The 25,074-nt window shown below is 42.9% G+C and overlaps 1 long non-coding RNA gene across 15 annotated transcripts in view; it reads left to right on the plus strand.

Moving 5' to 3' along the window:
* The window catches only part of LOC310898529, a 194,256-nt gene that overhangs the window by 31,091 nt on the left and 138,091 nt on the right, over nt 1-25,074 (plus strand). The window contains exons 1-2 of one of the 15 annotated variants that reach the window (XR_014583364.1): nt 7,744-8,942; nt 14,100-14,293. The exons of 1 other annotated variant lie outside the window; for it this stretch is intronic. This is a non-coding gene — a long non-coding RNA (uncharacterized lncRNA). 13 more of the 15 variants (XR_014583366.1, XR_014583368.1, XR_014583365.1 and 10 more) reach the window with 13 other exon arrangements.

The raw sequence follows: 25,074 nt of genomic DNA on the forward strand, positions 1-25,074 counted from the left end.
CTGGGATTCTGTGAATCATAGGTAGGCTTTTCAGCTCTCCCTGAAAGATCTGGCTGCGCTAATGAAGTCACTGAGATGATAGGGATGGGGATGATGCCGTAGATTTGGGAGATTACTCAGTTAGTTGAACGTAAGCAGAGAGGCTGTGACAGGAGAGCCTGTTTCTCTAAGCTAAGGGCACAAGAATGTATCTGGTGTTGATAAAGTTGTCAGGTTATGTTCTCTATCAGTAGTTCTTCCCTGGCTGACATTTTACCACTTCTTTCTTACATTTTGTCAGGTTTTGTATAAGAGCCTGTTCATTTACACTCCTTTTATCCTTTTTTTTTTTTTCCAAACATGTAAATAAACAATGAACATTTTCGTCATTTACTTGAGGTGAGCATTTCCCCCCAGCTTAGGTTGTAACTAAGCCTGGCACTAGTGCTTAAGAGAATAGCAAGGAAAAAGGAAGTCAAAGCATACTGAGTCTTCTCATAAGGGCTGGTCACCACCAGCAAACAAGGGACTGGACAGTCCCCACAGACACCCATTTTCTGGCAGTGGGCAGGGAAGAAGGAAAGGCAGAGCCCTCCCTGCTGTGGCTGAGACTGTTGTGTGGTGGCACAGTACCACTGGGTACAGCCACGGAGATAGGGGGTGACTGTCACTAAAGACGCAGGAGAGCTTAGGAACTGAAGAATGGGGAAACCAAAATTGATCAGGGCTACTGTGCCCTGACTGAATTTTCTCTAGAAGAAATTCAAGCAGATAAACAAGCCAAGAACCCACAAGACAGGAAAAATATACTCGTGCGTACTCATGTCATATATATCATTAACCACTTGAAAAATCTACTGAGTTTCCTCACAGCAAAAGAATGTATGGCTGGGGCTCAGCAACGTGAAGACACAGTACATGGAGCAGGATTGGATAGTAACAAATTTTGGTCAGTAGGGCATTCTCTCTTTCTGAGATAGTTTTAGAAATAAATGGATTTTGCTTAATGTTTTAGGTAAGGAAGTAATATTTTGGGATTTCTCAGCAGCAGCCAGTTGTATTTTATTTGTACTGTCATGTGTGCTGGGAGCACAGGAAAAGTGTTTTCCTTCTGCTGCCCAATATGTGTTGCTGGGGTAGGAGAGATGGATGCCCCCATCCAGGGAAGGTTGTGCGATTCCAATCTTGAGATTGTCACGGCGAGACAGGATTAATTCCCAGCCCTCTTCTCATTACTATTTGCGGCACTAAAATGAATCTGTTCATGCCATGCGGTGCTCTTGTTGCAGTCTTCATCACAGGCTATGCACAAGCAAGGAGAGCAAAATGAAGGCAAAATATGATGCACAGAGCTTGCCAGCCTTTATGACTGACATAGTAATGTGAGGGGAGAATGGGAAAAAAGGGCCTGCTTCCCTGTGGGAAGTTTGTGTAGAGAACATGCAAGCGAAACAGCATGAGCCTAATTATTAGTACCAAGAGAGGTGGGTCTAAGGCAGTAGATTACAAATGTAAAGACCCTGATTGGGCTGACTGCTGGGGGATCTTCTGGGAATATCAGGTATTTTTGTTTATCCACAAAAAAATAAAGTAATAGTAATAAATAAATAAAAAGAGCCTCACCTCTGTGCCTGGGAAGATCACAGAACAAATCCTTCTGGAAGCAATGTTAAGGCACCAGCAAGACAAGGAGGTGATGCAAGACATGGAGGTGATCCAAAAAAACAACAGCACAGCTTCGCCAAGGGCAAATTGTACCTGACCAGTCTGGTGGCCTCCTATGATGGAGTGACTGCATCAATCGACAAGGGAAGACTGACTGATGTCATCTACCTGGACTTCTGTAAGGCCTTTGACATGGTGCCACATGACATTCTGATCTCTAAATTGGAGAGAGATGGATTTAAAGGGCAGATCATTCCGTGGATAAGGAATTGGCTGGAAGGCTTCAGCCAAAGTGTTGTGATCAGCGGCTCAATGTCCAGCTGGAGGCTGGTGATGAGTGGTGTCCCTTACGGGTCTGTCTTGGGACCAGTGCTCTTTAATATCTTTATCAATGACATAGACAGTGGGATTGGGTGCACCCTCAGCAAGTCTGCAGATGACACCAAGCTGAGTGGTGCAGTTGATACCACAAAAGGAATGGATGCCATCCAAACGGACCTGGGCAAGTCTGAGAAGTGGGCCCATGTGAACCTAATGAGGTTCAACAGATCTAAGTGCAAGGTGCTGCACCTGGGCTGGGGCAATCCCAGACGAGAAAAGACTGTGAGAAGAACTAGTTGAGAGCATCCCTGTACAGAATGACTTTGGGGTCCTCATGGATGAAAAGCTCGACATGATCCAGCAGTGTGCACTTGTGGCCCAGAAGGCCAACTGCATCCTGGGCTGCAGCAACAGAGGGGTGGCCGGCAGGCCAAGGGAGGGGACTGTGTCCCTCTGCTCTGCCCTGGTGAGGCCCCACCTGGAGGGCTGCATCCAGGTGTGGGGCCCCCAGCACAAGAAAGACAGGGACCTGTTAGAGCGGGTCCAGAGGAGGGCCACAAGATTGATCAGAGGGCTGGAGCACCTCTCCTGTGAAGAAAGGCTGAGAGAGCTGGGGACATTCAGCCTGGAGAGGAGAAGGCTCCAGGGAGGCCTCACTGCAGCCTTTCAGTACATAAAGGGGGCTTATAACAGAGATGGAGAGCAACTTTTTACATGGTCAGATAGTGATAGTAGAAGGAGGAATGGTTTTAAACTAAAGGAGGGGAGATTCAGATTAGATATTAGGAAGAAATACTTAACTCGGAGGGTGGTGAGGCCCTGGCACAGGCTGCCCAGAGAAGCTGTGGAGGCCCCATCCCTGGAGGTGTTCAAGGCCAGGCTGGACCTGGACAGGCAACCTGGTCTGGTGGGTGGCATCCCTGCCCAATGCAGGGGGCTGGAACTGGATGATATTTAAGGTCCCTTCCAACCCGAGCCATTCCACGATTCTCTGATTCTAAAATTATACAAAGACTGGGCGTAAAGCTCTGAGGATAAGTGAGGTGGGAGATGAGACAACATAGACGGAAATTGAAGGAGAATCTATGCACAGCATCCTGTGAAGCAGTGGTGTTGCATCGGCTCTGGTTTAAACGTTACCAGCTCACATAGGTACCACGTTGTGGAGGCGGCTGGTGGCAGTCCAACATACAGACTGAGACAGTCAAGCAAGGTAAGACAGCTTAGTCTAGTTGGAGGATAGTCCTTTTCCTTTTTCTATTTATACTGACCTGCAGCTGAGTAATTGTCCATCAATATGGAGTTTGATTGAGTTGGCATTTTGAACCCCCTTTGTATGCTTTTTGCTTCAAGAAATATTAAAGTCTAGATAAAATTGGAATAGCTGCCTGGTAATGAGATCATTATATATAAATACTGAATTGCTCACAGGGGGTATAATGATTCCTCAGCCCAGGTATGCAGCACGTAACTATTAACTACTAGGCACAGCCTGCCTTAGAGATATGTTTCCAGTGCTAACACACATAACCCCCTTCAGCATAAAGTTCAAGTCACAGAATATGAATGACTGGGAATATGTTATTTACAGCTTGTGTTAGGAGGTGAAATGAGCTGGGGCTGGTTATTTACTTTTCACACGGAGTTTTAAAGAATTCTGATTGACTGAAAAGACAAAAAAGCAAGAGAGGGAGATGGTAAAGGACGAAAACCACATCAATTCACTGTGTGAAGTCAGCTTCCTTTCAACAGCCATCCCCTTTGCACAGCATCAGGCGTGCTGTAGGGAATTAACAGTTAATAACAGTGCTGCCTGAGATGGATCTGTGGGGAAATGTGCTGTGAAGCCTGAGCCCCTCCTGCCTCCGAGTAGCAGAAATGCTCAGTGTTTGGTGCTTGATGCTTGGTGCTCGTGCTTGCCCAGGGGCTGGGGCAGTAGCTCCCCATCTTGCGACAGCATTTGCATGAGGAACTGGGGAAAGACCTGTGACTGCTGGGCCAGGCTGGGAAACAGCCTTGAAACCCTGATCTGCTGCAGGTTTCTGAAGGGGTTCTGTCTGTAACTTACAAATGGGGAATCTGAGTTAAAGAGAGAATGAGAGTCCAAGCCCGTGTGCATCCCTCTCCTCGAGTTCTCACCTGTGAGATTAAAAACAACAAAACTGCCTCCGAGAGCGTGAGGGCAAATACATTAAAGATTATGAGGTGTTGAGGTATGGGGATGATGGGGGATGAGTAAATACTGATGACAGATTCATTACATCTTCTGTCTATACGGAGAGGCTAGGGCCAATAAAAATAAACAGGCAACTCTGGACTTGTCAGTGTTGCTTATACACTGTGTCTCCTCCGAAATCAGTGGAGTTACAGCTACTATAGAAGTAACAGATAGTCCTGATGCTGTTTGTAATAACAAGAGGGAACATGTCCCATCAAAAAAACATATGTCAACTGCATGCAGAAAAGCTGCAGGAGAGGCATTTTCTGTTCAGATGCTTGCTTTAGTGACCTTATGTAGGTCCATATGTTGAGGCTGAAATCCAAATATGTCTTTGAGCTTCAGAGTTTCTGGTTATGATTTCACTGTTCCAGAAGACAAATTTGGGATGTACTGTTTGCTCTCTGACGCACATGCTCTGTGGGACTTCCTTTGTGTATTTTTCCTGATGTCTAGGAGTTTTTTTTTTTATTTATTTTTTTCCTGATTTGATAAAACAAACTGACTCTGTGTGTGTTAGAGCAAAACTAGTCCTGGGGAAAATGGATAAAGTATGCATCTAAGTGGCTTGGCTTATGCAAGCCTTGTCATACCAGTAAAATAGACAGCTGCCTAGAATAACAAACTAGCAGAGGTACATGGATGACTAAAGGCTGGGAAGGAGAAGACATCTGTCTGATTGTCTTGAGCTGCCAAACACCTACACCCAGCTCTAGGGACTGAAATCCTGCTGTCACTGTCAATATAAAACTCTTTAGGCTGGCATTTAATGTGCCTTAACCTGGAAAGCTATATTTAAGCTAATAATCCTTTTTTTTTTTTTTTTTAATGATGTGTGAACTAAGTGGATTTTAGGATCGCTTGCAGCTGCCTGGCATTATGGATGCAGAATGAATTTCTGTCAGCAAACTCAAAGGGTTCACAGGACTCTGCTCCTTGAAGGGAGCTGCTGTGAGTCCACAGCAAGAAATACTAAAAAAAAAAAAAAAAAAAAAAAGAATTGTAGTGGCTTGTTTCAGGTGCTGTGCCCCACTACGGCAGTGACGCAGGTACAAGTACCCTGAGCTGCATGAAGGGAGGGACTGAAGAACATTAAGGGGTGCTTTGTAACTTCAGAGAAATTGAAAAGGCCATGGCTTTTCCTTAACAGAATCTTTTTCTTTAAGGGTTTTCTTTCCTTTTAATTTCTTTTTTTATTCCTTTTTATGCTATCTCAGACTTTCTCAAAGTCTGAAAAATGAACTTGACCCCTTCTGGCAAAGGCTGGGCCAAGCCAATAACAAAGTTCTTTTCTGCTTCGGTTCACAAGCCTTAAGCTCAGTTAAAATATAAACCCACATCAATTGGTTAATGGGTCATTAAACCATTCTGCTTTTCCTCTTCTGTTTCTTTCAGAAAGCTCTGCAGGGTTAATTAGGCTACTCCAAGGGTTAGGAGATGACATTTGCAGCATTCTCCTGGCAGAGCGGCACCCAAGGCCACCGCAGCACATCCTATACCTTCTCTGTCAGACTGCTCTTCCCTCTACCTTATCCTTTTCCTCAGCTGCCGTCCTGTTCACTCATCCTGGAGCTGGGGAGAACTGCCCTGGCTCCAGAGAGACAGCACACGCCATTACGCTTCTGCACCGGGTGCTCAAGTCTTGGTTTTACGATGCAAGAAACTCTGCATTGTGCAACTTGTTATCAGTGGCTCCTTCCTTTCTTCTTGTGGCTTTATATCAAATTCGTAGGAGATTTGCTAAAAAATGAGGCTTTGTTATTTTGTTAGTCCCTTAGTAGCCCTTCCTGTTTGTTCTCCTCTCTCTTTGAGAGAGGTTTGCCTTGCCACAGGACTGCTGCAATAGTGCAATGCTTTGTTTTTATTTGTATGTTTATTTGCCTGACATTGTCCCAAAATTAATTGTAAGGGAGGTAAATGGTGTGAAGTGAGTTCACTTGGATTAAGCTGTGAGGAGATTTCAGAGTCGTGTTTTTAGCTTCCCTTGCCTGATGGAGGAACTGAGGTCTTAACATCCAAACGACTGCGCTCTAAGTAAATTAAAAGCCACTATCTGACCTATGCTCATTATACAGTTAAAACGTGGCCTATCATCACCACCGCACTTTCTGGTCTTCTGTGCAGACAAAGTGTTTTAATGTGTCTATTTGGCTATATAATTTATTATCCCTAGAGCTTCTCAAAAACAATCCATTTGGCTGAGACAGGGTCATGAGACCTAAAACAGTTTTGTACTATTGCTCTCCTAGCTGGTCAATAGCTTTTGAACTGTTGGCCATCTAGCAATTGGCAACGAAAGGTCTCCTGACCCTGTGAACTAAAAATAGATCGAGCTCTCTAGAAGGTAAATCTAAAGCTTGAAGGGCATTTAGAGGAAAAGTGATTTTAAAATTGAAATATTTAGACTTATTCCCCACTTTGTAGCTTCTAGGGCCTGCTTCTTTGCTCTCTGCTTGCTTTGTGGGTTTGCCAGTCAGATTACAGGGAAGAGTGGTTGTAAAACAAACAAATAAACAAAAAACATCAGGGAAATAAGAGTAAATATAGATACTTGCGGGCAATTCCAGGGAAGTCAGGCAGCATTTGTAAGGCTGTCCTGACTAAAACGAGATTTTAAAATTGATGTGACTGACAGTATCTATATAAAAATACTAGAGGCGAAATGCCACTTGGATTAATCCAAGATGGAGGTAGGGCCTTTTTCCATTGGTGTTGCAATCGCACATGACAGGGAGAGAGCAAAAAATACCTGACACACACTATAAAAGCATTTTTAAAGTGGCAGATAAAAATGTCTACAGTCTGGACTTTAAATTTCCCAGAGAAAGGCTGTCTCCTCTATCTCAGTGAGGATACTGGATGCCGGTGGTGATTCCTGATATTAGAATCTCTCTCCTTTTTCTGTTTTTGCTGTCTTCTGGTGTCTTTATTTCTCAAAGCGAGGGAAAGTTCTTCTTTCCTAGATGTTCTTCCATGGTTTGTGCTTGGGTACAGACAGGACTGTCTATCACATCTGCTGTCCCCCTTGCCCCCATTTGTTGTTTATTTGGGAGGGGTGAGACTGGGCCAGTGAGAGAGAAGTTTTGCCTCCTTGCTGAATAAGTCTGGCTAGCACAGCATGGCTTCACCTCCTGATGGAAAGGGGGCTTGTGCTGTGTTTGCTACCTCTGTCCAGCCTGCTGAGAATAGTAGGGGCCATTTGGGGTCATTTCTCTTCTGTTTGACTAATATTCTTCCTTCACCAAAACCTGAGGAAGGACCAAGTGACTAGCTTCAAATTAATTTTTTTTTTCTCTTAATAGCAGGACTGCTAGAGATGGATTGGGATTCCACCACAGAAAATAAATGCTTAGAGAGTAAGAGCTACTCATGCTATTTCCAGCAAAATCTTTATTTTATTTAAGGCTTTTGGAAAAGCATTGTTTAGCTGGAATAATGCTTACACTGTCAGGATGCTTTTTGGCAAAAACCAAACCAAACCAAACAAACACCAAAAACAAACAAACAAACAAACAAAAAAAAAACAGCAAAACCACCAATGGTAGGCTAAAATGCATATATTTTCTGGTAAGCATGGCTGACCAGTCACAAAAGCATTCCCTAAACATCCACCTGCTCACAGTGTGGTGTAAGCATAAGCTCATTTAGATGAGCAGAAGCTGTCTTCTCCCTGATTCCTGAAATACAGGACAGGATCCCTGAGCGATTTGAATCCGCAGCTCTTCCTCTCCTCTCCCCACAGGGAGCTGCAGGATGAGTGCTGTAGGCAGCAGGCTTTGCACTCTGGCTTGGTGCAGGGGATTCTCTGAATTCATTTTGGTTTTTATTTCCTGCTTTTGAAATGCCTTTTGCTTGCGATGCGCTGGGTAGCTGTGCTCCCGTGCTGGCTGTAGGGATGATCTGTGATAGCTGATCTGCATGCTTAATACAATTCCCTTCTCCCTTATCCTGCCACCCCATTGTCTGCTCCATATTAGGATCTGAAAGTCCCGCTTTTAGCCTAAAGCATTCTACCAGAGTCTCAGGATGTGCTTTGGTAAATGCAAAATTCAGCAGTCACTAAACCCCTGATAATCTTCTCTGCTCTGCAGAAGTATCCTTCCATTCATCTGCTTTTCCATGAGGCAAGAAATGAAGCTATTGCTTTCTAGGCATAAATGAGCATTTGTTACAATGCCCCACAAAAGATGTAATGTAAATGGCACTCATTGGGATTTTGATGGGGCACCAAAGAACCTCCAAACAAAGGCTGATCTGGTAATGACCTGAACAAGCCACTTATTTGAGTGGCTTAGCCACCTGTTTGTTCCTTCTTTGAATCACAGATTTCCAAACATGACAACTCTTTGTTAATTACGTCCTTCTCACGCAATAATTGTCCAGCTTAAGCACCTGTCACCAGCTTGCAAGTAAGGGCACATCAGGCAGCATATTTATTTAGAAAAGGGAGGCTATCAGGGCAGGTTAATATATTTGGAAAACAGGTAGGCCTGTGAAGCACCATTTCATGCATTGCTAGATCAGGCCGTAGTCTTTTTATCACCTGCCCTGGCTGCAGCAGACCAGGCTGCTGAACACACACAGTGTTTTGAGGGTGATTTGAGGGTGTTTTGAAGCTTAGCACAGGTTGCCATGAGCATTCAGCCCTCCTCAGACGCCTGCCACCTGAGGTGAGAAGACCCTCGGCAGGACAGACAGCCCCAAGCAACACAGTCGTGTCCCTCTGCCCTGCTGGAAGTATCAAAGGGCAGCCAGGAAGGTAAAGTGAGATTTAATTTTAATTCTTGTGTGTGTGTGTGTGTGCGTATTTATGTATGTATATGTATATATATATGGATAGGAAGACCACATCTGCAGCCTGCAGCTTTCTGCCCAGCAGGCCTTGATGGCCCTGACCAGCCCCACCTGGCCCAGGCCCTATTTCAGCCCAGCCGGTGCTTAGGGCAGCAGGGCTGGGGTAGGGGTGAGGGCTTCTTGCTGGAGGGAGAGCTGGGTGGATTGGGTGTGTGGAGTAAATCTGGGTGGTAAAAGGCTACCTGATCTTGGTCTCTCCTAGGTAAAGCTGAGGGGTAGGGAAGGTGGTGTGTACCTGCCTATGATAGTGATGGGAAGGGGTGTGGAAATGGAGATGTGCTGGTGGTACTGGTGTGCAGGGGTAGGTGATGTAGTGAGGGTGTAAACATCACTAAGGGAAGTTGAGTTTCTTGCCTTTGTTGACTTATCTTAGTTGGGCTTCTTCTCTTAAAAACAAAACAAACAAAAAAAACCAAAAAAACAAACCACCATTGAGGATGGAGGTATTATGGCAGGCCTGCAGCAGTGGGCAGGCACCCACAGCTGCAGCTTGAGAGATAGTTGACAGACAAATCCTCTGTCCTGGACAAAAGTAATGCAGGAAGCCCTCTAATGACTGTAGAGGTGTTGGGATGCTCCTGTGCCTGGGACTGCCCAGGGTACCTAGATGATTTGATCCCCAAGCCTGGGTTCTGTCTCCAGCACTGAGAAGCGGGCTGGGAGCCATCTTCCAGGGTCTTTGGCCTCCCTGCAAGAGACCTTCATTTGCTGATGGTTGTGGATAATGGACTTAAATAAAGTGTGTGTGCAGCATCCTAGCCCGATGGTACTCCTCATCCTTTTACCTGGTGACATGCAGAGCAATGCTTTTGAATTGCATGGTGTTTTGGCCAGGCTGAAGCTTGTGTTACCTTTATAACTGCCTGACAAAGAAAATGCGAGGTTGAGGTACATTGAGGATGTTTCCAGGCATTTTCTGTTGAAATGAATTTCAAACAATAAGCTTTTGCTTAGATATTCCTAGCTAAAGGTTCCCGTTCTTGTGTAGGTAAACCCACTCTGGGAGTTAGGGCTTTTGTCTGATTAAAGCCGACAAGATTTGGCTCTGTATTGCAGGCTCAGTAGTAGTGCAGATACTCACACTCTGCTTTTCTGAGAAACAGGGCAGAAAAGGCCACGTCTCTGTAAGAGACTAAGTATGACTGGCTTATAATTATAAACATCTGAATGCCAAACCCGAGCAACAAGAGTTGTACCCTGCATTTCAAATGCCAGCTTAGCTATTCATTTGACCATCTTTAACTGGAAAACATTACAGAAGTTATTAATACTGACTTTTACATTTTTTCTGCAAGATTGATTCCCTAATATTGTATTGTCTTTGTGTCTCAGTTTCTTGCCTGTTTCAAAGACTGTGCTAGTCACTGCAGATTACTTGGGCTGGGGGGGAGGTAATCATGGCAAGTGTCGTTGAAGACATGCATTTAAAAATGAACTTTCTAAGACACAAAGTCAGGCTTGCTCCATAATGCAGGGCAATCGCTTTGACATACATCCCAGTGAATGAACAGATGACCATACAGACCCTCCCCGCTTGAGTAAGTAATAATGCTCGGGACTTGAGGCATTTTATTGAGGAAAGTATCTACTGCACTACTATGTACTAGTAGTGCAAAGGAATACTGAAGAGGTGTTATGCCTATGGTTTCCAAATTGTCAACGTCATAACTTCATAGGGAGCAGCTAGTACAAAAGTGTTCTTCTGTCTGTGTGACACTACATCAGTACTCATCCCAGCTGCACGGCACTGAAAGCAGATGTTTGACAGCAGTGGGTAATAGTGGTCTGCATGAATTTCAAGTCCAGAGGTACTCCAGGAATGCCTGGGTTTCTTCAGGGATCATCTGTGGTACCTAGATACTCTCTATTTTTCAGAAAGCAGAAAAGTATGGTTAATACCCACCATTAATGTCCTGCTTATTATTAGTTGGGGGTTAGAAGTAGATGACTTTTAAGGTCCCTTCTGGCCCCAAATATTCTACGACTAATGTTTGTAAAGTAGTCTGTATATTCTGGGTAATGTTCAAAAGTTTAACATGTTAAACCAAAGCCAAGTGGAAGCACACCCTGTACTTGTGGATCGCTGCAGTAATCTATAGTATCAGTTTCTCTTTACTGCTAGTCATTGCAATCAAAATGATGATTCATTATTCCAAATCCTCTGTTTTCTGTCCAAAAAAAAAAAAAAGACAAGAAACTGAGGAAGGTGGAAACAGATTTCCCTGGCCCTTCATATAGTCAGAGCTTTATTTTAGAAATAAAGATCTGCTGTTACACGTATGGAGACAATCAAAGACTTTCATCTATTGAAATGGCTTAATTGGCCAAACCCTGCTATCTTTCCTGTCTGGAGTGGGAAGAACATCTCTGTACAGCGCAACTTAAGTACTAATGAACTATATCGGTCAAACTGAGTGTCAAAAACAAGGCAATGAGGTATTTTTATAAGGATGGCATATCTTATGTCATTAAAAGCTTTTCTTTAACATGTACGCTTACTTGAGCTATAGGTACATATGTTGTTATTGAAACCTTTGATGGCAGACAATGTTTGGCATCCCTTGATGTGACACACTAAATGTCATGCCTGTTGGGTGGAAAGGGTTCCTTCTATTAAGTGAAAGGCAGTTTTATAACGTACCGTAACTGGCATATGTACGGTTTGCATTAAGTGCAACTGACAGCAACTAATGTAAATACCACAAAATGCAGCATTCCAGTTTTACAGCAGTGAGAGGAGGACGTCTGTTTGCACAGTTCTTCAATCAAAGCAGCGAGGACTTGACTCCTCAGCGTTAATGGTGCAGCTAGTATGTTTTTCTGCAATGAAAGGTCATTTTCCCTCTTAGGAGAAAAACATAAAAAGTTTTTTTTTTTTTTTTCTTTCCCCCGTAAAGAAAGTGAACAGGATGGACATAACCTTTAAGGATGACATTATGCCTTGGACCACATACCTGTGATAGGAAGCAATAGCTATGGGGGATTGATTCAAATGTGCTAGGTGCCTTTCTTCTCCAGGGACGATGGGTGAGAAATGTGAGAGGACGCTGGAGTCAAGAGGAGAGTAAAGACTGCTTTCCTTACTGGCCACAGAAGGTAGTGTGAGGCAGAAGTAGACTGCTATCCCTTACTACAAAGCTGATGTCAAAGAGAAACTGTGTGAGGGCAAGGTTAGCCCTTCATGCAGTATAAACACATCACACCTGGGAAGCTTAGATACTGGAAATAGGCTAGCTGCAGCAACATGGAGCTCTGAGCAGACTAATTTACTTGCAGAGTAAAATGCTGCTGTAACTAGGAGACTTTCAGGGGAAAAAAGGTTGGCAAGATGGATGATTGCATCTGCTGGTTGAGTCTGCTAGCAGGGTTTCCAAATCCTGGTATTAGGTTGTGGCAGGTACAGTTGTAGTTCCTGTGTGTGTCAGTAAAACAGAGGTGACTAGTTAAAAGATCATCGTAATTGTTGATTATGGTGAGAGTTATGAGCGCTTTCCTCTTTTTTTTTTTTGTATTCCAAAATATAAAATGAGTTTCTGTTTTTCCTACACCTGAATTCCATGGTCTTGGAAGCACATATAGCAAATCCTCAAAAACAGTCTCTAAGCCTAGGGGGGCAATTGAGGTTGTTCGCAGTGCTGTTCATATTCTTCGGTATTTAACATGTCCATCTCATTACATGAACTCTTAAGTGGAAACTAACCCTTGTGAAAATAAACTGTACAGCCTATTGATTTGGCGGAGGAAACAGAGCTTGTACAACAGTATAAATCTAAGGATGAGGCTATCGGTTTGTGTTAGCCAGTATGGCTACAGGGAATGCAATCTGCATTCACCAGTTGATTGATGCTAGCAGAGGGTCTAACCCTGGCTTTTTGCAATGATTGGGGTATGAAACTCTTGGTGCATAAACCTGGGACACGTGACTTGAACATGTTGAGGTCGTTGAAATGTCTGGTGCTGAAGTTCATTACTGATCTCCAGTTTTGAAAGGTCAGCCCTCTTGTTTCTTTTGTTCCTCTTAATTAAAATTCCTTTTGTGATTGCCATATGTTCTAAAACAAAACAATTTTCTGCTCTAAATTCTTTCAAATAGTTTTCATGCTTTGTTTTGATTTTTAATTTCCTCCAAAACATAAGAACATTACCAACGAAGAACAACTTACATAAATCCTACGAAAAGGTGCTAAATCAGAAGCAGGAGAGCTGTGGTACAGTACATCAAACACCGTGTGAGAGGTTTCCCACAGCGTGTGATCCTGCAGCTGCTCAGTGGAGGCAGAGCTTGCTTTCAAGAACAAACATGCACAGGGCTGCAAGTTTTTAAAGAATAACAGACCAACAATGAATCAATAATTAAAATCCCTTGGTTTTTAATTCCAGTTGGAATGAAAATGAGATGAGTTTGTTGCATCATTTAATACACTTCTGGAAGGCAGCAGATACTTGTAATGTAGAGGCTGTTGTTAAAAATGGGGAGAAAATAGAATACTGGCTGAGGTTTCCAGTGATGCTAGGGCTGGGCCTGTGCTTCTAAGTGAGATGCCTGTAACACTACAGGCATAACAGTTATGTTCCTCTGGAAAAGATTTCACTATGGAAAGCAGCAGTTAGGGCCAACAAAACATTGCTTTTGGAGGACCAAAGTGGCCTGAAATGCACCTCTCGAGGCCAAAGAATGGAAAATAAGTGTGCTCCAGCTTGTTAACCGGAGGTTTCGTCTGCATGGTTCACTTACCCCAGATGGGTGAGGTACAGGGTGAGGAGAAGCTCCTGCAGTGCCACGCTCATTTTGCAAAGCAGAAGGCAGCAGTACAGGCTCTGCGTGCCTGGGATCAGTTTTACTGTGGTGCCTGGGTATTACTTACACTGACATGAGAGCGAGGCAGGGCAGGGGAGGGGGAGTGAGGGAGCGTGTGTGTGGGGGGCTGTGTCTGTGGCTGCATTTGGTGCCGTGTTTATCTGATGACCTTTGGTTTCCAGCAGGTGGAAAGCTTCTGGCTTCTTCTTAACCCGAGTGTGCTCCCAGCCCCTTTGAATTTTGTTCAAAACGTATCTCTTGCAGAACTGATGGAGTGCATTAAGCTGTTTCCAGGATGTCAGAGGGGTCTTTGATAGAGCTGATCATCCTAGCTCCGTAGCGACAACACGGATGACAGATGATACTCAGAGGAGCCCCTTCTTCGCCTCCAGCTGCAGCAACTCCACTGCAGTCACGCTGTGTGTGTGGCTGCAGCTGCACTCCCAGCCCGGCCCCAGGTGCGTGGCAGTCCTGCACAGGCCGGCAGGAGGTGGGACGTGGTGGGACAAGGGGCTGAGCTGGGGCTGCCCTGCTCCTCCAGCCTCCTTGTGGATCTGTTAAGCTGTCATAGAAAACCAGCAGTGTGTAACCTCGAGGCTGCAGCAGCAACCCAGGAGCTGCTCCGAGTAACTGAGTTGTGTAAACAATGCCCCCCAAATGCGCTGCATCTCAGACTTGCCATCTATTCTGTTTGGCCATAAGGGCTGGTTAAAATAATACGGTGATTTATTGGATGTTGTTTGTAAGTTTCACATCTTTTTTTTCCTAAAGCCGCCTGGCTTGGGCAGCTTTGTGGGCTGAGTGTGTGTCAAAAGTTGTGCTAAGAGCAGAGCAAGCTGGCTGACAGGCAGGATAAAAGACGCTAGAGAGGAAAAAGTCAGCGAGGCCAGAAAAGGAACTGGTTGCAGCATCGTCACTTGTAGTGCTTCAAGATGCAAAAACCCACCCAGAGCCACTGTGTACCGAGACTCTTGCTACATGGAGGCTACTGCAAAACCTCTGGCTGCTGCTCTCCCTGGTGCCAGCTCCCCCAGCCTGTGTGGCACGGGGTTTTTCTCAGCAGGTGGAGAGGACAGGAGGCTGCTCTGCTGTCACACCCCGGCTCTGCTGTTAATGGCGGGGTAAGTATAGTAATGCGGTGCCACAAAATGCAAATGAATGACATTTAATGAAATGCAAGCTGATGACAATTAGCATCAGCAGAAGGATCCCTTCAGGTTTAATTTCTTGCCTATCAGCTTCGGCTTGCAAGTAACGTATGTTAGCAGCAGCGTTTCAAACCCTGGTGCTAGCAGCTGAGCAGTTCTGATCAGATGCTGGAGAAGCCATCGTCATTCTGGTCCGTGCCTGTGCTCTTGCACAGCCTGTTGCGAAGGTCTGGGTGAGGCAGCTTGTTCCTTTACTAATCCTGTGGTGCCAGGACAGCCCTTTCTGCTCCCCTAAATTGTATCCCCTTTGGAAAGGGTGACCAAATCCTGTTTGGTTTCCTCAGTGGTTGCAGTCTGAAGGGCAACTCCATCTGAGCTAAGGACTGCCTGCAGTTCCCCAGATGGCAATGTTTGAGCCCATGACAATCAGAACACATTTTCCCCAGTACAACTATTACAGAGCAACCAGATTTTATGTCTCTCTAATTTTACAAGTTCAGACTGAAGCAGAGAGATGCTGAAGGCATCCCCTCCCCAGCAGGGTCACAGGGGGAGCTCACAGGATTGTATTTACTTGTCTGGGGTCACTGAAATTGCCACTACCCTTATTAATCTTCCTCCTTTGTGATTAGCTTCTGAGTAGGTAAGGCAAAGTCCTGGTCTTACTGAAATTGATTGCATTTTTAGCTCGTTTTCATTCTCCTTCCATTATAAGAGAGGATAAAATGCAGTCCTCTAATCTATAGTTTTTAGATTTTTTTTTTTAAATGCAAATTTCCATTTTTTCCCCCCCTTTCTCCCTCCAATTTTAATTGAAAATAAACTTCAAATTAACAGTAGAGTGTTTGAGAGAATGACCCATCCTTCTTTGCTCCCTCTGCTGGCTCAGCAGCTCGGTGCATTGCCAGCTGTCCGGCATCATTAATTCTGAAGGGGATGAAAATGGAAGTGTAGTGGCATGTCCAAAAGTAACTCAAAATCGAAATCATTAAATAATCTAATTATGTTCAATCACTTGAGTATAAGCAGAAAGACAAGGAGATTGAGGGCAGAAATTTTTGCTCTCGGTAATAAATATTTTCTATCTAAATGAATGATAGTACTTTTAGCAATGCAAGTGACGTAAATGTGACAGCAAGGGAATGGTTTTGGGCAGAGGAGATACATTTTAGTAAAGCAGTAAAGGAGCACCAGAACTGGACTGGATTTTGACTGTACATAACCATGGTAGGTGTTTGGACTTGAGGTACTACACTGTCTAATTTCTTTTACTGTGGCATATAGGAAAAAAATCAAATACAATATGATCTCACTGGTCCCCGCATTGTTATTTTGCGCTAATGTGAAAAACAAGGACTGTTACTTCTGAAACTTGGATCCTTAGCGCAGGAGAAAATTTCACCTCCCACTAGATGTTACAGATCAGATTCTTCCAGCAGGTTCCAGGGTGGTAGCGTGCATTGCTAAACATCTTGGTTCGTGTTACTGCTCCCTGCCTGACATTTCCTACATTTTGCTGTTCAGTGTTAGCTCTGTTTTTCCCCAACATACTTCAAAGATTTTGCAGTTGCTCATCTGTTGATAGCTAGAATGTGAGTTTCTAATTTCTGGTCTTTTAGGTTATTGAGTTTTCCTTCCTAAAGACTGGCGGTTTGTTTCCTTCACTGCAGCCTTCTGAGACTTGGCCCGTTCTCAAAGATTTTAGGAAGTCATTGCCGCTAGCAATTTCTTGTACTAGCTCTTTAAAAACTGTGGGATCCTTCTAGCACCTGCATCCTGATTTTATACACTCCAATCTTTTTTTTTTCTTCGTACCATTTGTCTGATCACTTCTTTGTTTTATGCAAATAATCTCTAGCATTTAATTCGCTGTGTTGTTGCGTTTCTTATTTGTGTGCATGGGCATGTAAGGCAGACCGAAAATGCTAGCTGTTTCAAGCTCTCTGTTACTTTACTTCCCAGCGTGACTATTCGGGTGCTGAAAACTTCCTGCGAGCTGCTGTGCGCTGTCAGATCCTATGAGCCCAACTACAGCTGAACCCCATTAATGACGGCAGGACTCGCGATGCACAGCGCTTCCCCGGAGATGCAGGGTGCCCTGCCTAAGAGCTGCTCAGATTTTAGTGCTCTACTAGACCATGTTTTCCTAGTAAACCTTTTTTTTTATTCCTCCTTTTTGCCTCTTAGCTACGTCTGTTTCATTCTGCTTCAGTATTTTCCCCTGCTGGATTTTAATGCGAGAATAATGGCACTACAAGCAAGGAGCAACAGGAGAAATGCCTCTCTCAGCCAGGGCCTGCTCATTTGCTTTGGCAGGGCCGTCTGCCTTCAAATTCCTGATCGTCTTCCCCCATTGGTCAATACATGGATAAAATTACCTCACCTCTACCTGTTTCTTTCTGCTGAAAGATGACCTATTGTTCTCAGTCCAACCCTACGTTTGATTTCTATTTTACTGTGGGAAAGATCCCAGAAAATTTTAGAAGAGCGAATTCTCCCAACAGTCTTAGGCATAGCAGCCTGTTTGCATTTGTCACCACAGGGTTGTATGCTCATGCCTTGGTCATGGTTGGATAGTTAAACACCCTCCACTGTGCAATGTGCTCCTTGGCTCTTCTCCGGAGCCCTCCCTGCAAAGAGGAAGGTCTCATCTGTAAAAAATGGGAACAGCTGATGAAAAAGGAGGCTGAATACACTAATAAGAATATCCATAAAGTTGCACGTGTTTTAAGGAATTTGCTGAACAGGACAACCAGAGTCAGGTTTGTACACAGCGATGTCCAGTGATTGCCAGATTTCTATTTCCAGCCTCTAGCACTGATTATACATTTCTGTTATTCTTCTTACTGTTGTTTTCCTTGAGTGGCTGGATAAACTTTGCTCAAATTTAAAAGAAAGAAATATCATACGTGAGTGACCCCAGGGAAATCCATAATCTGAAACTTCAGGAGTGCTGAACACAGAAGCATGAATATGGACATGAAAGCAGGCACTTGGAGGGGAAAAGTGCTTACCTTTACGTGGCCATCTTGGACTTACTGCTAGGTTTATCTCATTCTCACAAAATCTGTTTGCCCATTTGGCGTAGGTAGTTGCATGGAAAATGTGGCAAGAATATTCTATAAAGATGTCATTCTTTCAGTAAAACAGAGCTTTAGGAAACCTGGTGATTGATGATTAATACAGCTCATTAAATAAAAACTCCAGCTGAGCTGGCTTATTGGTGAAAAATGTTTAATAGCAAGCTAATGCTCCAAAAATATTGATTTCTAAGAAGCTGGGAGCTCAAAGGAGTAAAAGGTCCAAAAAAAAAATAATAATTGTTGTCCTTAACATTATGTATGTTTGGCTGTGAAACCTTAAAGACTGGCACTACTGAGAAGGTACAGCTGTCACCATAGCATTTGGTATTTTTTGAACCACTGGATTTTTAGAAATAAAAACGAGGCTTGGGGTGGTGGTAGGAATCCCTAATTAATCAGAAAGCCTCACTTTGCAGGTTAACTGCTGTGAGGACATTTTCTGTGTCTAGGTAATGCCGGAGTAAAATTTAAGGTGAAATTTCCCTTAAGACTCTTTCTCTGCTGGTAGCCTCCTTTTTTCTGGTCCTTTCTCTGGCAGCCTGCTGCCTTTTCCTCAGTATTTCCCTTCTCTCTTTAATCCCTTTCTACCTCTGATTTTGTGTGAGCTATCTGAAAGTGCATGGTACCTGAAGGCTTATGTTCAAATATCCCTTTAAACAAATATTGCTGAGTTCTGAGTTAGACTTGAAAATACAGGAGTTGAAACAGCCAAATAGTTCTGTGTTTTGGAACGAAAAAAAAATTCTCACAGCTAGTGATATTATGCGAAAACTAGTCTTTTATTTTTTCCCCAATAGTTTGGCTACTTAGGGATTTACTTAAGTTTTTATTTATTTTTTATTGTGTGAAGGTAAAGCACAGTTTAAGGAGGATCAGATGCACACAAGAGGATATGTGAAGATGGAAAAAGGAATACTATGAAATGCATGAAGAAAATACTGAAAAAAATAGGAACAGCTTTCTACAAGACTTCTAAAATGTCTAAACAAACATGCACAGCTGTTAAAAATGAACTTTCAAATATAGAACCATAATGGGGACCAGGGCTGAAGGATATAAGAGCAGAAATAATTTGAAAGGGAAAAATATTTCCCTTTAAAATAAAAGGAAAAATACATTTCCCTAAAAATAAAAGGGAAAAACAACAACGACAACATAAAACACACTTTAAAAATGGCACTGAATCAATAAATGAAATATCCTGGGACAAAGGTAGTGAATTTTCAAGAAGTCCAGGTTGTTTACTGAGTATCAGTGACTAGCATGTATTTCCACTTGCTGGAATTTCTACAATGAAAGCATGTAGCAAAATAATGTTTTGTTTTTCCTTCCTACATTAAGAATTTATTGAATGGATTCAGCATTTGCTAAGTACCCATTGGTAAGCTCCTGTTCAAGCAGTATTATTTTTTGCTAGAGAACTGAATTCTTTAGCTGGTGGGTTCTTGCTTTGGGCTTGTTCTCCAGGCACTGACTACGCAAGCAAAGGGACCTCTGCATGCCAGGTGACTGTGGCAGGGTTGGGAAGAGTGCACGGTCTGTATGCTTGTTTCGGTACTGATTTCTTCTGTGTCTTTAGTCAGGCAAATCCAATTAAGCTTGGGTGTCTAATATGCATGGTGACACTTCGCTCCAAAATCTGAACATTTTATGTAGGCGTCCAGCTAGGATGCTAGATAGCAAAGGGTTTTGTTCACAAATGAAGGCAGAATAAAATTAGGAAGAGATCACCTTTTATACCCCAGTGCCGCCCATCTCTGCAGCAATTACAACGTGACGGACGGTGGGGCAGCAGCGAATGCACCCTATGGAAATCAGTGCTGGTTTCCTTAATACATGCTTGTGTGCGGCGTAACGTCCTGCTCTGTCTCTGAGGCAGGGGTGAGACCTGTGAGATGGGGAGCAGCAAGCAGGCCGGAGATGGGAGTCACTGGAGAACTCCCAGCGGAGGCTGCCCTGCTCGTGAGTCAGAAGTCTGCACTTCTACACCTACCCTATTTAGGAGAAATTCTGTCCCTGCCTGCCTTATCTCCTGCACTTATCTCGGTGCATTTACGCATGAAAACAAAGAATAATAATCTTTGTAACGTGTGAAGTGGTTTGAAATCTTTTCTGACCTAGAGGATCAGAGTGTTTACTGCCTATTCCTGTGATGGGCTTCTGGTACTTAAACATGCAGCGGTGAGTCAGAAGAATCAATTTGTTGCTTCTACGAGGGCCATAATTCATCCTCCCTGATTGAAATAATCAAGGATGCAGAGGCGGCTCTCTGCTTCTGAGTAAACACTTCTTTTATGTTGCTTTAACACAAATACCTGACACTAAGTGGGGATACACAAAAGGAAGTCAGGCTGAAGGCTTTTTCCTGAAGTAGGTGTTTTGTGATGGATTAATGGCGAATCACGATACATTATTTATCAGATAATAAGTGTGATAATTGTTCTTATTTATCATGAGTCTCGCTCAGCTCATTCTCCTGTCATTCCTTCAGTCAAGCTGCCCCTGGGGATTCACCAGATGAAAATCGGTCCAAAGGTCATGCGAACAATTTTCAGTCATAATGACGTGCTGATTACCTCCTAATTGAAAAGTGTAAACTACAGACACTGTAAGTAATGCAAGTGACCCCTGTCCTCACAGCGCAACGTGGAGGGTTCCTGCCTGTCTCAGCCAGCCACAGAGAACAGGGGAAGAAGCAAACCTTTTCCCCATCACGGGAACATGACATTGATATATAGATAAAACATTATGGAAGCAATACAGATATGTTTGGGACTCAATTCTGAGGTGCATGTTAGCACAGCCTTTTGAACATCAGTCAAAAACCCAGCTCTTTTTGTTGGCAAGGTGTGAAGATGATTATTGCAGTTTTGCTGCCTCTGTATTTATGCTTCTTGTCACAAGGAAGTGCAAAAAGAGCCACGTGCCAAGCAAGCTCATAACTGTTAAGAGTGGAAGGAACAAGCAGAATCGATGTAAAATATTATCAAAGATTATTTTGTCAAAAAGCACAAATTACAATGCAGGAAACTCACCAATTTTATTCTTTTATATCTCTAAGGTATTCTGGCAGCATGATGTTAATACGAAACAAAACATGCTGCCTATGAATGAATGCAGCATTACCATTACTTGGTTCTACGGTTTCTCCTCAAAGCCCATACTAACTGTGCAGCATCTTTTTCTCCTAAATGATGTTTTCCCCAAAATTCTTACCACGTATTCTTCTTACACCTCTCTTGTTGTTCTTTATTTGGGATTGGTCTGACTAGAGTCTGCAAACAGCAAGCTTTTACGTTGCAGCTGTATAATCTTTGGCACGTACCTTACATTATTTTGTCTCCCTACCTTCCAAATAAAATTAATATGTAAAGGAGTATAAAATACATGTCTCTATATAGGTACAAAAGGAGTGTCAAACTGAAGAAAGCATTTCTGAGCAGCGGATAGAGCAGCCCACCTGTGATTCCTATTCTATGGTGTTCCCTTTGGAAATATTGTGCAACTGCTGGCCAGCGTTAACCTCACTGAACTGATAAATTCACATCCTCACACCAAAATGATTTCCTCTGGATTTACTCTTGGAAGCCTGAGAAATATTCTGAGCATACCGAGACTCAGAAGTAAGTCACCCTAATGCCAGAGCATACCTGTAAGACAGCACATTGACTACACAGTTTTTCTTAAGCAAAGTTCGTGAGATCAGCTGTTAGGACACAGTAGGCCTGTTGTCTTCCCCATGGGTTATTCATCAAGGTATCTCCCCTCTTTTAAAATATTAGAAGAGCTTCAAGTTACCCAGACTAGGGAGAGCAGATGATTTAATGCACACAGCGGTGACTCCTGTTTCTATTTAGAATAGGCCTGAATAAATATTATGGCTAAGCAGCATAAAACAGCTGTTCCACACTGTGGGTTTTTTATTACACTTCATGAGCAATGCTTTGTACACCACAGATCTTATCTGAGTGGAATTTAATTTTATTGGCTTTATACATGTATGAGGCAGTTGTCTACATTTGCGTTAGTTTGCCTGTCCAAGAAAAATAGGTGCTCTTTACTTAACTTTCTTTAGATGCCTGCTTTGGTATGATTTTAATTGTGCCATAGAGACATGCCTGCTTAAGTTTCATTGATTTTGAAAGGAGCCTGGACAACCAAGTCAGATACAGATGTTGAAATCTGATCAGATGAATCCCAATCTTTTAGTCCAAAGTAAGTGCATCCTGGAAAGAAGTGAGAATGACATTTAGACGGCTATAAGATTCATACTTTCCTATTTTTCCAGAAAAAAAAAAAAAAAGAATTCTTTGAATAATGGAACTATGTTTTAGTTTCAGATGTAGAAGCTGGTCAAGGTAAATTACAATTCTGCATTGGCAAGGCAGTTTACTCCTTTTTAACCACCAGTTTTAGTATTTTGCAAAGCTTTATACACGACAAGTTTTTTTTGTTTTTGTTTTTTAAAAAAGACACTTTCTGCAAGAAAAATCAAATGGTTGAACAGAGCCCACTCTGTGTAATGGCTTCCAGGTGTGATCACAACCACAAATGATCTGGTCAAGATTAGCAGCTATTTACTCCTGAGAAGCAGTACCTGGCCTTGTGTACTCCTAGTTCATTGCAGAGAGGAAATACAACAGGTAAATCTAAACCACTGTAGAGATTACCAGCAGGATTAAAAATAAAATAAAATTTGGAGATTTCTCTCAACACGATTCCTAGTATTTAATCATGTTGGGAATATGCGTGTTACCCATTGTTGCCTCTTAGCTGAGACTGGTAACTTTCCGGGGAAAGGTGAGCGGTTTTTTTGAGGTGTGTTAATTTTATTCCCTATAACAGGGTGCTCTGTCCTCAGATTGCTGGGAGCCTAAGGGGATGTGTTTTGATAGCAGAGCACAAACTTGTACCAGTTTGAATTCACATTTCAGAAAAAGGATGGGTAGCATAAACTGAGTCTGTTCTAAGATTTTATTTTATTTTTTATGAATGAGCAAGTTAGAGGATTTTATCAGTAGCCTGTGAAACAGAAAATAGGATTTTTGACAAAGTGACTACAAATTTATGTCTCTTCTGAATTCTTCTTGTAGACTGACTAGTAAAGAAAATAGATCCTGCAGGTATTTGAGCTGACATCTAATTTGTTTTAGCAGTAATGTACATATTTACAACTAAATCCTTCTGAGAATAAGTGGATTTGTCCTGTTGACTCTTCGTTTAGATTGGGATTAGCAAGCATAACGCTTGTTAACCTTAATGTGTTTATTCCTGATCAATGAAATTACTGAAGAACCTTGTAGGCCAACTCTGGTACAAATCAAGCTGCAAGCTCAATCTCTTTTACTCCTGAAAATACAGACTATCTATTTACCTTCTTTTTCTTAAAATACAGTTGAAGCAGATATCTGGAAATTTCATAATTGAGAAAACTCTGAGGAACTGCAGCTGCTAAAGTGGCTTTATAACTTCATCTGTTTCGCATTTCAGTATTTCTTGACCATGCTGATTAAAGTACACAAATTCATTTGCTATATGTGCTGCTATGTAGTTCAAATCAGCACTTTTCCATGTGTTATCACTTTAGTGCTGTTATATTGATACAATTCATTTGCTCTTGTTCTTCATTACTATGCAGTAATGGACTTAAAAATAAAAAAATAAATAAAGTCTGGGACATAACCCTGCAAGAGCCCCCAGGCCTGTGGGCAGAGCTCTGTAAATTGTCACAGCTCCATTGCCTTCAAATGGCTAAATGTTAATGCCTCCCACAGCTGAAGGCTATCTGCCTGCTGTGAGATACACCAAGAGCTTTTTTTTTTTTCTTCCAGTGGCTTATTCTCTGCAGTGAATGTAACAGCGGCCTTAAGGACCACATCCAGCTGACCTAAATTTGGCAGCGCCTCTTCAGTCGTTGCCTCCCTGAGCTTGGGTGATGCATCCAGCTCTCAGGGTGAAGGCATGTTAGTGGTTCCTATCCGAAAGCAGGGACCTGTAGCCACCTGAGCCACTTGTTGCTGGCTTCACCAGCAGCAGCCGGTAGCCCAAATTCAGGGCGTGACTTGGAATTGTGCTGTAGGAGCTCTTGTAAGATGCCTTTGCTATTTTATCTGTGCTTTCCTTAGTAGGTATTATTTTAGTGATATCAGCTGGTGTAAACAAGTTGTCTGTAAGTAAAAGCTACATTTTTTTTTTTAATGGATCATGTGACTCGGTGGAGAATCATACAGAATAAGGAAAATGGATGTAATGCTTTGTTAAGGTGTAAGTGTTGCCCGGTATTCTCTGCTAAGCAGCTGCATTGTAATAGCAGTTGTTGGCTCCCTCGAGTTTCAGAAAAACCTGGATTATTACCAGATAATGCCTTATCTCTGAACTGATCCAAGTTCAAAGGCATGCCCTTCTATTTTGTATCTCTTGAAAAGTTAATGATATCTCTCTGTGAAAGAGCTACGTGAACTGAGCAAGAGAGATGTATTAATGTAAGCTGGAAATGTAAGGAACAATGCCTTCTTGAAGGTAGATGTGTTGCTAATGCATTTATTCTCCTGCTTCACTTACCTCCAGTAGCTCGTCTCTAGTCTCAGAGCACAAACGTTACATGTTACAGACCACGGACAGTTGTAGGCGCTCAGCACCTCTGAAACCTTTCCCTTTTTATCTTGCAAGCATTAAAGGTAATATAAAGGTGACCTTCAAACTTGGATTTAAGACTGAAGTAATTTCCAAGCTATTTGGTTTTAAAACCAGCTCTCAGACTGATTTGCCCTTTCTGTTGTTTGTTAATGTCTTTGGGCGATTGGGATGGGGTGGAAGGACTGTGTGGTTGGGCAGAAAAGCCTCCACATCCTGCGTCCAGCAAAGAGGTTTGGCTTCTGCTCCGTGTTCATGGTCTGAGAGAAGAAGGCAGGAACGAGCTGAAAAAAGGACTTGAAACTAGAGCTGATGTGGATCTGAGCACAGCTGTAGGGATTGTAAAGGTTTGCACATTAATGCTGAGAATCAACT

Source organism: Anser anser, assembly GCF_964211835.1.
Source record: "Anser anser genome assembly, chromosome: 4".
NCBI classification, from domain to species: domain Eukaryota; kingdom Metazoa; phylum Chordata; class Aves; order Anseriformes; family Anatidae; genus Anser; species Anser anser.